Source organism: Panthera tigris, chromosome C1, assembly GCF_018350195.1.
Source record: "Panthera tigris isolate Pti1 chromosome C1, P.tigris_Pti1_mat1.1, whole genome shotgun sequence".
NCBI classification, from domain to species: domain Eukaryota; kingdom Metazoa; phylum Chordata; class Mammalia; order Carnivora; family Felidae; genus Panthera; species Panthera tigris.
The window spans coordinates 100,840,804-100,854,892 of record NC_056667.1 but is presented as its reverse complement, the minus strand read 5'-3'; the positions used below and the strand labels follow the sequence as shown (position 1 = coordinate 100,854,892).

General features: G+C 39.4%; 1 long non-coding RNA gene and 1 pseudogene across 1 annotated transcript in view; both read right to left on the bottom strand.

The window, feature by feature from the left end:
• Nucleotides 1–320: 320 nt before the first annotated feature.
• On the bottom strand, nucleotides 321–7,076 carry LOC122240785 (annotated as a pseudogene).
• Nucleotides 7,077–10,345: 3,269 nt separating this feature from the next.
• Nucleotides 10,346–14,089, bottom strand: part of LOC122241231 — an 82,006-nt gene continuing 78,262 nt past the window's right edge. The window contains exon 4 of the long non-coding RNA XR_006221265.1: nucleotides 10,346–10,427. This is a non-coding gene — a long non-coding RNA (uncharacterized LOC122241231). The remainder of the gene's footprint in view (nucleotides 10,428–14,089) is intronic.

Sequence of the window (14,089 nt, the reverse complement as noted above, 5' to 3'; positions counted from 1 at the left end):
ATATAATATAGGAGGCTATCCATACTGTCTTGTTGCAGGGCAGTTCTGCATACAAGGGTGGGGATCAGTGACTTAAAAACATGTTTTGCCTTCACATTGTTTCTAAGAACCCAATAAATGCTTGCTGACTGACTGATCAAAACTTCATACTAAGTTACATGAAGCCACACTAGTGCCATCTTTTTTGTTTCATTTCTAGACAGTACTAGATAAGTGAACATGGGGAGAATAGGTCTAGAACATTTGAGACCATAAGACATGGGTGTAAAGGACACCTTAAGTGCCTAGAGTCTCATCCAACTTTGCCCCCTTTTCCTAAATCAACTAGATGATTTTCTTAACCCTCTCAAAGACCCAGAGACGATGAGGTTGAAGGTGGGTCTGCTCTTCATAGACTCTGGTTGGTTATGTTCTGCAGGGAAAGGGGCAGTCACTTGCCAGCAGCAATTTTTCATCATTTCCTCACGGCGTGCAGTTCCGAGGCCTGTAGAAAGCTGTGCGTGACCCAGGCCTTTCTGTAAGTCAGCTAATGATCGCCCAATCCACTGGAGAAAATTGATTGTGTCAAAGCTCATGAAGAGCTATGGGCTGATCAATGTCTCAGTGAAGTCAAGTTTCACACAGAACTGCCCAAAGCTGGAATTAAATGTCAGGTACAATTTAGCACTGACGCCCTAGTAGTGTCTTTGGAGAGGGAGCCTCACAGCTCATTCTGCACGTCAGATTAACTCCCCCATGGCGGGCTCCCTTGGCTAAGTGATCAGGGTCTGGCAGGTTGCCACACCACAAGTTTCTCTGTAAGATCTGCAAAAGTGGGAACTTGGTGCTCAGGCTGCTCTGTAGCCGTACATCCTGTCAAAGCTAGAAGGGAAATGTCTTGGGGAAGAAAGGAGAGAGGTGTTGGGTGTCAGGCCTGATTTAAGTAAGGCCATGGCATTGAGTGGGGAGCTGTAAGTGGAACTTTCTGGAAAGAATCCTGTTGGCAAGAAGGCTAAAAGGGGAGCTAGAGGAGGGCTGCTTTGTGCCATGTTATGACCAGGCTTCAGGACCTTTGTGATTTAGTTCTGCTTAGCTTCTTGCACTAATGGCCTGCTAATGTTCTTTACATGCCTTCCAATCAAGTCAAAGAGGTAGTTTGATCTACAAAAGCCATGTCTCCCCTGTAGCTTTGCTTTCTTTTTTCTCTTTCCTCTCTCCTCCATATATCAAATCCTACCATCCTTCAATGCCCAGATCAAATGTCCATTTCTTCATGAATCTTCCATTGATTCCTCCAGCTTAAAGGATTTTCTCATCTCCCGAAATCCTGCAGAATCTAACTCTATCATCTTTTATGCCATTTTAAATTTCTATTCTCTATTAGATGATGATTTGAGAATAGGATCCAGGTCTGATTTATTTCCCTGTCCCCAAATTTCTACACAAAATTTTCATTACTTCTAAAATGTATAATACTCTTTAATAATGGGTTTATGATACTGAATTTCTATGTATTTCTTTTATAACTTCAGTAGGGGGTGTCAGTCAGTTTAGGCTGTTATAACATATCACCATAGGCAGGGTGGCGTATAAACAACAGAAATTCATTTCTCACTGCACTGGAGACTGGAAATCCAAGATCATGGTGCCAGTATGGTCAGGTTCTGGTTAGAGCCTTCTTCAGGACTGCAGATGGCTGACTTCTTGTTGTATCCTCACATGGTGGAGTGAGCTAGCTCTCTGGCCTCTTCTTATAAGGGCATTAATCCCATTCACGAGGGCTCCACCTCCTGACCTAACCACCTCCTGAAGGTCCCACCTCCAAATATCATAACATTGGGATTAAGGTTTCAATATATGGGTTTTGGGGGAGACACATCTGGTGCACTATAGAGCCAACGTCCCGAGTTGCCCAATTGAGAGCATCTGTCCCGTCATTCTGATTAAGCTTCTTCTCCATATTTACGGCCAATATCTGGTTTGTAAATGAGAGACTTTGTTCTTTTTGATTACTTGTGGATGAGGTGAGACCACATGGCTTATTTTAGAATCAATCTTGTATTTCTAATAAATTCAGCTTCTTCTAGGGTCATGTTCAGTTTCTCTGTCAGCATATTTAATGCTGATACACTGCTAGATGCAATCAAAGGTCTCAAATATGAAAAGAGAAGCGTTTTCAAGGAAATCCTCAAGACCAACCAGCACGAAGTCCATAAGCACCTACTCACATCTCCTCCTTCAACAAACTGAAATAGGGTCTTTATATGTGAAAGACTCTCACTGAACAACTTTGATGGTCTTTTAGTCCCTGCTTGTATTTTCCAACATGTTTGTTATGACTGCTGTAGTCAAACAGTGGAGAATATAGGCACACATGGTCTGAATTGTTTTAAGATATTGTGGCTGGTAAAGAAAAGACTAATAATATTATTAACTGCTTTGGGGCTAATTAAAGAACAAAGAGACCAGTGAATGGGCCATGTTCACTGACGATGAGACAAGAGTAGAAGAATGACAGAATTTTTATCTATGTTTCCTCTTCATCATGTGAGGCCTTCCATGACTGCATTAGAATTTCAGAGGACTGTTTTCTTCAGCGTGAACTCAAAAGCATTTCTATCCATTACTGAAACATACTCTGAAAAAGATTTCCTGCCATTGCTAAGTAATTGCTACAGTCATATTGGAATTTTGCATACCTGAGAGCCTGTCTATAATAATGCTGCTTAAAATCCTGTTCAAAGCTAGGTTGCCAAACAGCATCCATCTGTCTCTCGTTGACTGCATTTACTTTGTAGTTTTTTGATCTTCGAAAATCTTTACAATTAGTTCCATTTCTGCCTGAAGTTGTCTCAGTTGTGCAACAACTGTGTTATTTTTTCTTTTTTCCAAAGCATGAAGATACTATCAAAATAAAGGGTTTGTGAGATCCACAGCAGAGTTTACCACATTAGCACCACTAAAAAGATCCGATTTCCCTCATAATACTTATTTTTCATTGTATATCTTCCTCATTAAAAGAAAGCAGAAAATCTAGATCCCCATCTAAATGATGTACAAGGTGAGAAGTCAGGTTCTACTCCACCATCTTGCTTTAAAAAAAAAAAAGGTCTGCTTCATTTTTGTCTTTATTACTTCATTCAACTCCTTCCTCAAAAGTGGTTTTCAATAAGTATTTGATTGATGCTTGGATGATGAGTGGTTATAAATTCTCAAAGTTCTCTTCCTCAATATGTGGAATCCATAGGACTGAACTGATCCTAGATTGGCCTGAACATGTAGAAGCTGAAGGCACAAGAAAGGCAAGTACTCACACCCTACAAAAGCACCTCATTTGTTAGTATCTATCAAAGCAGGGAGGCATGAGCAGTTAAAGTAGCACAGACTATGTGCCTACTCAATCTGTTTAGCAGTTTACCTACTACCAACAGCACAAACATTCAGGACAAACTGATTTTGCTTGCGTTAATTAGCACCAATTATAAACTATTTGCATTTGAGTTAGAGCATTGTTATTTTAAACCTTTGAGCAGTGAAAGAAAAGGAAGAAGGATTGAGAATAAAGTGAAAGACAAGAAGTTGAAAGAAAAGGAAAAGAGGATCAAGAGACCAGCAGTGAGATACTTAAACTGAAATTTTGGCTTTATCTCTGATTTGTGGTGTGACCATACACAAATTCTGTAACCTCTCTGAGTCTAGCTTTCTTTTCTAAGAATTGGCAAAAATAACCACCTGGTAGGCTTGTTGTAAAGACTAAGTTAGTTTATGTTTATAAAATGTCTACATACTGACTGGCACCAGGTATGTAGGCTCAAAAGTGATAACTATTTACTGAATAGGTGAGTTTTTGGATACAGCTATGTATATGTGTACATTGGCCATTCATTTTTCAATTTTGAGACTAACACAATTTTCAGTAATTTCATGAGAAAACTCTCATGATCTTAGGAAAAGAGAATGTCTAACTTGTGTAGACAAGCCCAATGAAAGATTTTCATTGCACACAATAGCAATCAACATTTACTTTACACTTAAGTTTCCAGGGATAGGTCTAAATATTTACATGCATTATTTTATTTAATCCTTTACAATGACACCAAGAGGTAGGTAGTATTAACCAATCCAATCTTCCAGCTTAAAAACCCAAAATTCAGAGAGATTATGTTTCTTGTCTGGAGTCAGCAACTAGGTCTGGAAAGGGAATACAAAGATCTCTAACCTCACAGCTGGATCTCTTATAAAAGAAACTCAGGGTATACCTTCTAAGCTTACAGTTAAGGCTCCTTACTTACATTTACACATTGTTTAGCAGTTTACAAAGAGATTTCATACAATTCTTACTTGGTCCTTCTAGAGACCATTTTAGGGAGTCAGCCTACTCTTAAGAATCAGTCAGCCATTCACAAAGACCTAGAGACAGAGATCTGTTCAGGTAGCATAGCTGGGAGGCAGCAGACCTGAACTCAAATGCTGAACTTCCAACTCTAAGTCTGGGGCTCTTTTTATTGCCCCGCAGCTGTTAATGGGTTTTAGAACATGCACCTAGCTTGGAATTGATTTTGAAGCCTTGAAGCATAATTTTCAATTAATGTCAATGCAAAAAACTTCAGTTCCTTGCTTGCTGTCTCAGGTTTGGGATTATGAGGGACAGGTGTAAAGAGATTTTAGCTGTGGAGAGGAACTCTGCACTGGATCCTAATCACCATGGACAATTGCCATGAACACTGTCTCCTTTTCCTGCTGGCACCTGCGGGAGAGCCTCCTTTCTGAAGCCCACTTATGCTGGCAAAGAATCTACAGGAATTCTTTGTAAAAATGTGCAGTTGTTACTTCCTTAGGTTAAGATTTTTATTGCTTAAAAGTTTTCACTGTGAATAATTATATGAAAGGCTTTAAAATATATATATATGTACCATTTAGAGAATAATGATAAAGCAAACATCTCGCAATCACCTCTCAATTTAAAAACTAGAACTTCTACCAGTGAATTTTCAAAAGCCCCTTCAATGCCCCTTCCTGATCACACTCTAGAAATAGTCACTATCTTGAATTTTGTGTTACTATTTTCTTGCTTTCACATAATTTTATCACCTATAGAAGAATCTCCATGAGGCAGATCCTTTAGTTTTGCCTGGTTTCAAATTTTATATGAACTGTATCATATTGCGTGTATTCTTTGCTATTTGCTTCTCTCTAAAATCTTTGCTTTTGAGATTGACCCACGTTAATGCAATGGATAATTTATTTCAACTATTACATAGAGCTCCATTTTATGAACATGCCACGATTTATTTATCCATTCTATTGTTTATAGAAATTTGGGTTTTTCCTTTTTGTTACTATGAACAATGTTGTTTTGGACATTTGTACATGTGTCTTCACAAACACATGTATAAGAATTTATTTCCAGGGTATATACATATGTAGGACTTGAATTTCTAGTCACAAAGTATAAGTATGTTCAGATTCACTAGATAATGTCAAACGTTTTCAAAGTGGTTGTATCAATTTATACTCCCTCTTCTAATAAGGAAGAATTGGTTTACATCCTAGCTGCCTCTTGGTGCTTTCAACTTTTCAAATTTTTGTTGATCTGGGGTGGGGGGGATGGGGGGTGGATAAAATCTGATATCACTGTGGTGTTTTAATTTGCATCTTTTCTGATGATTAATGAAATTGAATATCTTGATATATTTAAGGATCATTTGCGTTTTCTAATCCATGAAATTCTGATTCATGTTTTTTACTCATTTTTTAATGAGTTGATCACCATTTTCTTTTAGTTCTTCAAATATTCTGATTATTAATATTTCACCCACTTTATGTGCCACAAATACTGTTTTCTAGCAAAAAGATACTAGTTTTTAGCTGTATCTATCTACCAATACCTAAACCAATGATTATCCTGTTCCTACTTTTATATGATGTGACTAAAACTCTTGCTTTTTCTGATCTGCTACCTGATTTACATGATCACATTCAGTAGGGACCTTCCAGTTCCCTGTTTTGTTACACTGGTTCTGGGACTTCAGAAGTGGTGTGGGCTACCAACAGAACACGGATCCTGGAACTTGGTTTGGATAGGTTTGTATTCAGTGTCTGCCATTAATTGCTTGTTATTGGACGTTGGGCAGGTTCTCATTTTGTACCTAATGTGCCAGTTAAATGTACTTTAGGGGCACCTGGGTGGCTCAATCGGTTAAGCATCTGATCTTGGCTCAGGTCATGATCTCGCAGTCTGTGAGTTCGAGCCCTGCGTTGGGCTCTGTGCTGACAGCTCAGAGCCTGGAGCCTGCTTTGGATTCTGTGTCTCCCTCTCTGCCCTTCCACTGCTCGTGCTGTCTCTCTCAAAAATGAATAAAATTTTAAAAAATGTACTTTAAAGGGATGTTGTGTCCTAGTGCTATATTTTATAGTTGGTGAAGTTGATAGGTGCTCAAACAATATTTGGTGTTTAGATTTGCCTTAAATTCACTGGCATAGGCAGATGTGATACCTCTCATGTAAATGGAAGAGTCAGTGCATTTGATGAAAATTGTAAGCTCTATGCCATTTTTGTAATTGAGAATTTTCAGACCCACTGGAAACAAATTCAGAAATGAAGTCCCATGAGGGATCTTAAATGAATAGGGTACAGTCTTCTCCATTAAGATATGGCTATTTTAAACTGGATATTTGGAGAAATAGAAGGTAAAATTTTAGACATTTAAGCCTTTTTCCACCCTCTGCATAACTGGACACAGGAAATTGCCTTGAAGCAGAGGCTCTGGGTTGAAGAAGTCACTGAAATTGTTCCTCTTAATTATAAAACTTTATTGCTGATATGTGCTGTTACTTTTTTCTATATTATTTCCTGTGTTGCAAATGCTGCCCTCCCCACATAGAAGACAGAGTTCTGGGAGAGGGTGGCTTTGGGAGTCAACCTCCACTTCTCATTTCCCTTATCCTCATCTATCTGGACTCTGACCAAATCCTCTCTGCTCTCCTTTCACTGTTTCTCATTTAGTTCACTCCACTGTATGCTTGCTGTCACTGCTTTAAGTTCTCACCTTACTGGAAAACTGGAATAGAATCCTAACAGGTCTCCCTTCCTCCATCATCACGCCTCCTCCAATTCATCCTTTTTTAAAAATTTTTTTTAAAGTTTATTTTTTATTTTTGAGACAGGGAGAGACAGAGCATTAATGGGGGAGGGGCAGAGAGAGAGGGAGACACAGAATCGGAAGCAAGCTCCAGGCTCTGAGCCATCAGCCCAGAGCCCGACACGGGGCTCCAACTCACAGACCCCGAGATCGTGACCTGAGTCGAAGTCGGACGCCTAACCGACTGAGCCACCCAGGCACCCCTCCTCCAATTCATCCTTTATCTTGCTGCCAGAGAAAGTTTTAAAATAGAAATCTCATTACACCACCTCCTTGTTTAAAGCCTTTTATGGCTCCCGTGGCTCCCAGAAAAAGGTCTTGTGTTCTTAGGATGGCACGTGAGACCAGCTTTTCCCTGCTGCTTCCTCACGCTCCATGTCAAACCTGTCTACTGATGGTCTCTGGCGCTGCCCTATGGTTTCATGCCCTGTTTTCTGGTTTATACTCTCCTCACCACCTTGTAGGCCATTTACCACCTTGCTTACCTGCTTATTCAACACTTAGCCCAAGTGCCAACTCTTCTTTGAAACTGCTCCTGGATCTTTCAGATCACATTGACAATTCCTTTTTGGTCCATTTCACTGTGTAAATATTTCTATTCAAATCAGTCTTACTTGAGTATACTTTGTCTTCCCATTCACTAGATGGTGAACTTCTTAAGGGCGGAAGCCTTACCTCCTCATTCATTAGTGTATCCCTTGCCATTAATGTGGTACCCAGAACATGGGAAATGCTCAACATATATTTGTGGGTATATGGATGGATAGGATGAATGCAGGTTTAAAGGGGAAAGTGGCTTTTGAGCTGATATTTAAGGATACATAGTATTTCAATGGCTGGAGGGATTTCAAATGGAGTGTGGAAATCCCTGGAGGCAGTGCAGTTCAGGGTGGATGTGAGTTATTAGTGAACCTATAAAGAGAAATAAGAACTGTGGATTCAGGTTAGGTGCCAGAGGGCAGTAAATGACAAGTTCGTAAGTTTGAACTTTATTTGAAAAGGATAGCCCTTTAGAAAAGATTTTTGAGGTGAAAACAACTGATTCAAACTTTATACTCTAAAAAGAGTTGTCTGGAGCTTTATGTAAATTGACTTTGACAAGTAAGAGACAGGAGGCAGGCAGATAAGTAATCATGCTGTTGCAAGAGCCCAAGCAAGAGGTAACGAGGTCCAAACTTTCTATCTTTACATCTGACACAGGGCTTAGCAGAGCTCCTTGCTCATGGTAAGTGCAGATGAAATGTCTTGTCCAAATAACAGGATGAAAAATGAATGAAATTAATGTAATAGAGTCGATGTTTAGGTGTGAGGCAGTCTAATAATGGCCTGTTGTTCTTATTGGTAAAGAGAGAGAGACTGGCTGAGGGACCAATCACAGTTTGCTGTGGCACGGAGAGATTAGAAAAGCCTGCCTTCCTTGTTGCTAAGTCTGGCTTCATGAAAATATGTCAGCGTCTCCTGTTTCCAACCAGTTAGCTCCACTACAAAGATGCACTTGGTCAAGCTGGAGGAGGACACCAACTTTATTTTATGACTAGTCAAAGAAGAACCAATCACAGCCAGCATTTATTGGGCACTTAAGGTACCAGAAATAGTTTTGTGAGTTTTAATGTTTCATCTCATTTAGTCCTCATTGCAATGCTCTGAGGATTGTACGATTATTTTCCTGATTTAACAAATGAAGAAACCAAAGCATATAAAGGTTGAATATTTTTCCTAAGGTTGCGGAGTTGAGATTTGAATTAGGTAGTCTAACTTCAATCCCACTCTTAACCTAATGCTAAAAAAGACAGATGGTGAAATGTGATTGAAGCCTTCATAGCTTGGTACTAAGAAGCTTTTGAAATATTAACCATTTCCCTTTTCCTCTGATTCTCCAGTCCAGCTAGTCACCATATCATTTCTCACTCTTTTCCACCTCGGGTCTTCCATGAATTTTGTTTTGATGGGTTATGAGTACCCTGCTGTTTCCTTCTGGTTATTTCATGTTGAGTTCTCCAAGAAGCCTCTTCTGACTAGCTCCTGACCATTCTGGTCCCTAACTTGTTCTGTCCTCAAAGTTTATAGGAAGCGGGATGGTAGAGGCACTAAAGTAGCTTGGCTTTGGTGCCAGACAAAGCTGTGTTTAGATCACATTTGCCATTTATTAACCATGTGACAAAATATTTAACCTCAACACACCAGTTTCATAACTTATAAAGTGGGAATAATATTTACCATGCAGTTTTTTGTGAGTTATTAGTGAACCTATAAAGAGAAATAAGAACTGTGGATTTATTTAAATAAGATGATGCACGTTTAGTGCCCAGTACAGAGTGGGAGCTCCCTCCAACCTCTCCCATGGCTCACATACTCACTGCATTGTTTTAAAAAATGTTTCCTGTGGGCCTCCTATGTGAGGATAATACTAGGCATAAAACAGGGATGATATTGGTCATAGGAAGGCTATGTCTTTCACAGCCTGGGATACCTCCCTCCTAGATACTGTGTCGATGTACTTGCAAAGAATTTTCTTTCTTGAGCCTCTTTTCTCATTTCATGAAGGGAAAAAAAGACCAGGTAGCTTGTTGAAGACAGGTGTTTGTTTTTTTGTTTGTTTGAATCAAATGAAACACCAAGTACAAAAAATAGCAGTCCCTTTTCCCATTCTTATGTCTTAATTCCAACCACTTTCAGTCCTTTTCATTGTTTGTACTGTTATTTACTTCCAAATGTCCTTTCACTGCTATTTCTTAGTTTATTAGTATTTTACATCACCTATTGACTCCCTCTGGTAACGAGACTGTAATCTCTTTCACACACCTCCTCTACTTTCTTCCCTCCCATTCTTCCATTATAGTGATATTATAATTTTTGGCTAAATCAATATTTGGAATTATGGTATCATGATAATATAAGTATTGTTTACTATGGAGCCAGGTAGTCTACTGAAGTATATTTTCTTTGTATACAAAAGTTTGATTTCCTGGAGTTAACAGGTGCTTTTTGAAAAACAAACTTTTGATTTTGGAATAATTTTAGATTTCCAGAAAAGTTGCAAAGATAGTAAAGAGTGTTTCTTTATACCTTTCACCTGGTTTCCACTAATATCATTGTAAATTATCCTGGTACACTGTCAGTACTAAGAAACCAACATTGGCACATTACTAATAACTCCAAACTTTATTAGGGTTTCAACAGTTTTTCCACTAGTGTCTTTTTTCAGTTCCAGAATTCCATCCGAGGTGCCACATTGCATTGTTGTCATGTACCTTTACTTCCATCATGTCTGTTACAGCTTCTCAGTCTTTCCTTGCTTTTCATAACCTTGACAGTTTTGAGAAGTATGGGTTAGATGTTTTATAAAATGTCCCTCAATATGGATGTGGTTAAATTTTAAAGATTGGGGTTATGGGTTTTTAAGACAAACAGATTCAGAGATACAGTGCCCTTTTCATCATATTAATGGATACATAACACATCAACATGAATTATCACTGGTGGTGCTAACCTCGATCACCTGCCCAAGAAAGTATTTACCAGTATTTTCCAGTATGAAGTTACTATCCCTGCTCTCTATAATCCACTCTTTGGAAGTAAATCACAAGGTTTGGCTCATATTCACAGAGGGGCGTAACTAGGCTTCATCTCTTGAAACTAGGCTTTATCTTCTTGAGGGAGATATCTACATAAGTTATTTGGGTTTTTTCTTAAAGAAGATCTGTCTCTTCTATTTATTTACTTATTTATTTACTTCAGGATGAATTCATAGGTATTTATTTTATATGTTAGATTATATCATATACTGGGTTATTTGTTTTGTTGTTCAAATCATTCCAACTTTGGCCATTGGGAGGATTTCTTTCAGGCTGACTCCTGCATCCCTTTGACATGATCCCATGCTTATGTTTTTTGAGTACTTTCCTACTTTCTGGCACTACAAAATGCTCAAGTCTCATCTTATATAATTTTCCCTTCTTGGCCTTAGCATCAGCCATTTCTCTAAGAGTTTCAGTTCCTTTTAATGGGGAATGGTATTTAGAAATCATTACCTGAATATGGGTTGTTTTATTTTTATTGCTTGGTTTTCTATGTGTCTCTCATTGATTTTTCCTAAGTGCTCCAATGGATCTGCCAACTGCCTTTTATTTACAAAAGCTGAAACAATCATATAAGCTGTCAGTTCCATTTCCGCTGAGATACCAGTCTCCTAGAGTCATCTATCCTCTTGATTACACTTGCCCTTTATTCCAGACCTGCTTCACTGCTGTCTTCCTGGACTTTCCTCCTCTGTCAAATAGGACTTTTCTTTGTTATTAAATTGTAATAGAACTTCCATATCCTGGATCCCAAATCTCACTTTGTTTTGGTTTGACTGGAGTGTGCATTCATATGCTGGATAGCATACTTAGTAGATATACCTCAAAAAGTATGGAGGAGATCAAAGTTTTGGCCTGTAGGTCTGAAAACGTGTTTATTCTATCCTCACATGAGATGGATAGATTGGTTGTGCATCTGAGTGTTTAAGGCATTATTGTATTAGTACATTTTCCTCTATCTCTAGCAGTTGTTGAACTACAGTCATTGCAGTATTCATGTAGGTTTTTTTCCTCTGCCAATGCTTCTGAATTTTCTTGATTACATGCATTTTTCATTCATAGCATTGGGTTTTTTTTCTATCTATAATAAAGCACAGATGGAGTGTTCTAACCTAGAGGCTCATGTCTTTCAGTTTAAGAAGTTGTATATTTTTGATGAAGGGGGCCACGATGGTGGAGCAACATGAAGATTTTGGGTCTCTTGTCACTGAAATGCAGCTAGATGAACACCAAACCATCATGAACACCTAGAAAATTGATCTGAGGATTAACACAGCAATCTGCATAACTTGAACCACAGAACTCAGCATGTACACAACTCAGAGATGTGAACTTGGGGAAAAAGAAGCCACAGAGGGTAGGGAGCTACTTTTGCTTGCAGAGAGAGGATGGAGACAGGGAGGGGGGGAAGTATAGGAAAAGTGCCCCCCTCAAAAGGAGCTGGAGAGAAAGAGAAAGAGTGGAAACACCCATAAGGGACTTAAGAAGCAAGGGAGAAAGGAGAAAGGAGAAAGGAGAAAGGAGAAAGGAGAAAGGAGAGGGTTTGGATACCCTTAAGACTCTATGAACAGGGGAGTGTGGAGTCTGAAACTCTGCAGCTCAATACCTGGTGGAGCTCTGGTGGGAAGGGCGAATTTCCAGGAGCATAGAGTGAAGTCTGAGGGGCCCTCAGGTCACATGGAGACAGGCGGTTCCCATGATGAGAGGACATCTGGTAGAGGCTGTGCAGCTTCCCCACAGGCAAAGGTCACAGCGGACCTCGGAGAACAGCCACATTTGCTGGTGTTGGAATAAGGACATTAAGGGGCAGTGAAGCCTGGCACCAGATGTGTGTTGTGGTTTATCATAACCCCCCAAAATGCTGCTGCTACACAGTCCTGTGAACTTTTTCTGGGGTGGGCTGCCACCTGGCTGCAGTCTCTTGGCATCTGCAGCAGCTGGTCGTGTGAATGTTCCTGAGGGTGGGCCGGTATCCAGCCATTGCTTGGCAAGCCTCTCCGAGAGGGTCTGAGTGGGTCAGAGCCACAGGGCCCTCAGAAGTGAGGGGTTTGGAAACACAGCCCCATCTGAGATAAAACTTGGGAGGGAGGTGCCGCCTGGCAGACTGATGACTTCGTTGGGGACAGGGTAGAAGTGGGGAGTGGATGGAGGCCAGAGACAAAGGAGGGGTTCTTGATTGCCAGTCAGCAGGAGCACAGAGTTCTGATATCAGAGAACTGGGTAGCTGGGTGACGCCATTTTCACCCCTCCCATGCATGTGCATATACACCTACAAGCACCACAATGACCCACCCCAGTAAGCTAAGCAGCAGCATCTAATGGAGAACAGAGCATCTACACCAAGCCCCATCCAGCTGCACCAACTGCTCTCTAGACGAACACCACAAGTCTGTCCACCTGCTTAGTTTATGTACTATAAAGTGCTTCATAGTTTGACTTCTAGGGGAAACTGGATGTAATTTCAATTATATTCCATTCTGCTCACTGATCTATCTATTTAATTTTTTCCCTTTTCTTTTCTTATTCATGAACAAAGAAAGAGAAAAAAATCATTATTTTCCATTTTTATAAAAAAAGATTTTTCTTCGGGGTGCCTGGGTGGCTCAGTAGGTTAAGCATCCGACTTCGGCTCAGGTCATGATCTCACGGTCTGTGAGTTCGAGCCCCACGTTGGGCTCTGTGCTGATATCTCAGAGCCCAGAGCCTACTTCGGATTCTGTGTTTCCCTCTCTCTCTGCCCCTCCCCTGCTCATGCTCTGTCTCTCTCTGTCTCAAAAATAAATAAAACATTAAAAAAAATTAAAAGAAAAGATTTTTCTTAAAATTTTTCTACTATATTTTTTATTTTTTGTTAATTTTCATTCTATTTTACTTTCATCATTTCATTTTGTTCTATTTTATTGTATTCATTTTTTAAGTTTTCAAATGTTTTCCTTTTCTTTCTTTCTTTCTTTCTTTCTTTCTTTCTTTCTTCTCTCTTTTTTTTTTACTTGTTTTCTCAAATCTATCAGGCTTCTTTCAACAACCAGACCAAACACACCTAGGATCTAGCAACCTTTATTTGATTTTTTTGTACTGTTTTTTAATTGTTTAATTTTAATTTTAATTTTGTTAATTCTTTTTCTTTCTGCAAAATGACAAAACAGTGGAATTCACCCCAAAAGAAAGAACAGGAAAAAATGACAGCCAGGGACTTAATCAACACAGATACAGGAAAGATATCTGAACCAGAATTTAGAATCACAATAGTAAGTATACAAGCTGGGGTTGAAAAAAACATGGAATTCCTTTCTGCGGAGATAAAAGAAGTAAAATCTAGACAGAACAAAATTAAAAATGTTGTAACTGAGATACAATCTCAAATGGCTGCCATGGCAGCAAGGATGGAGG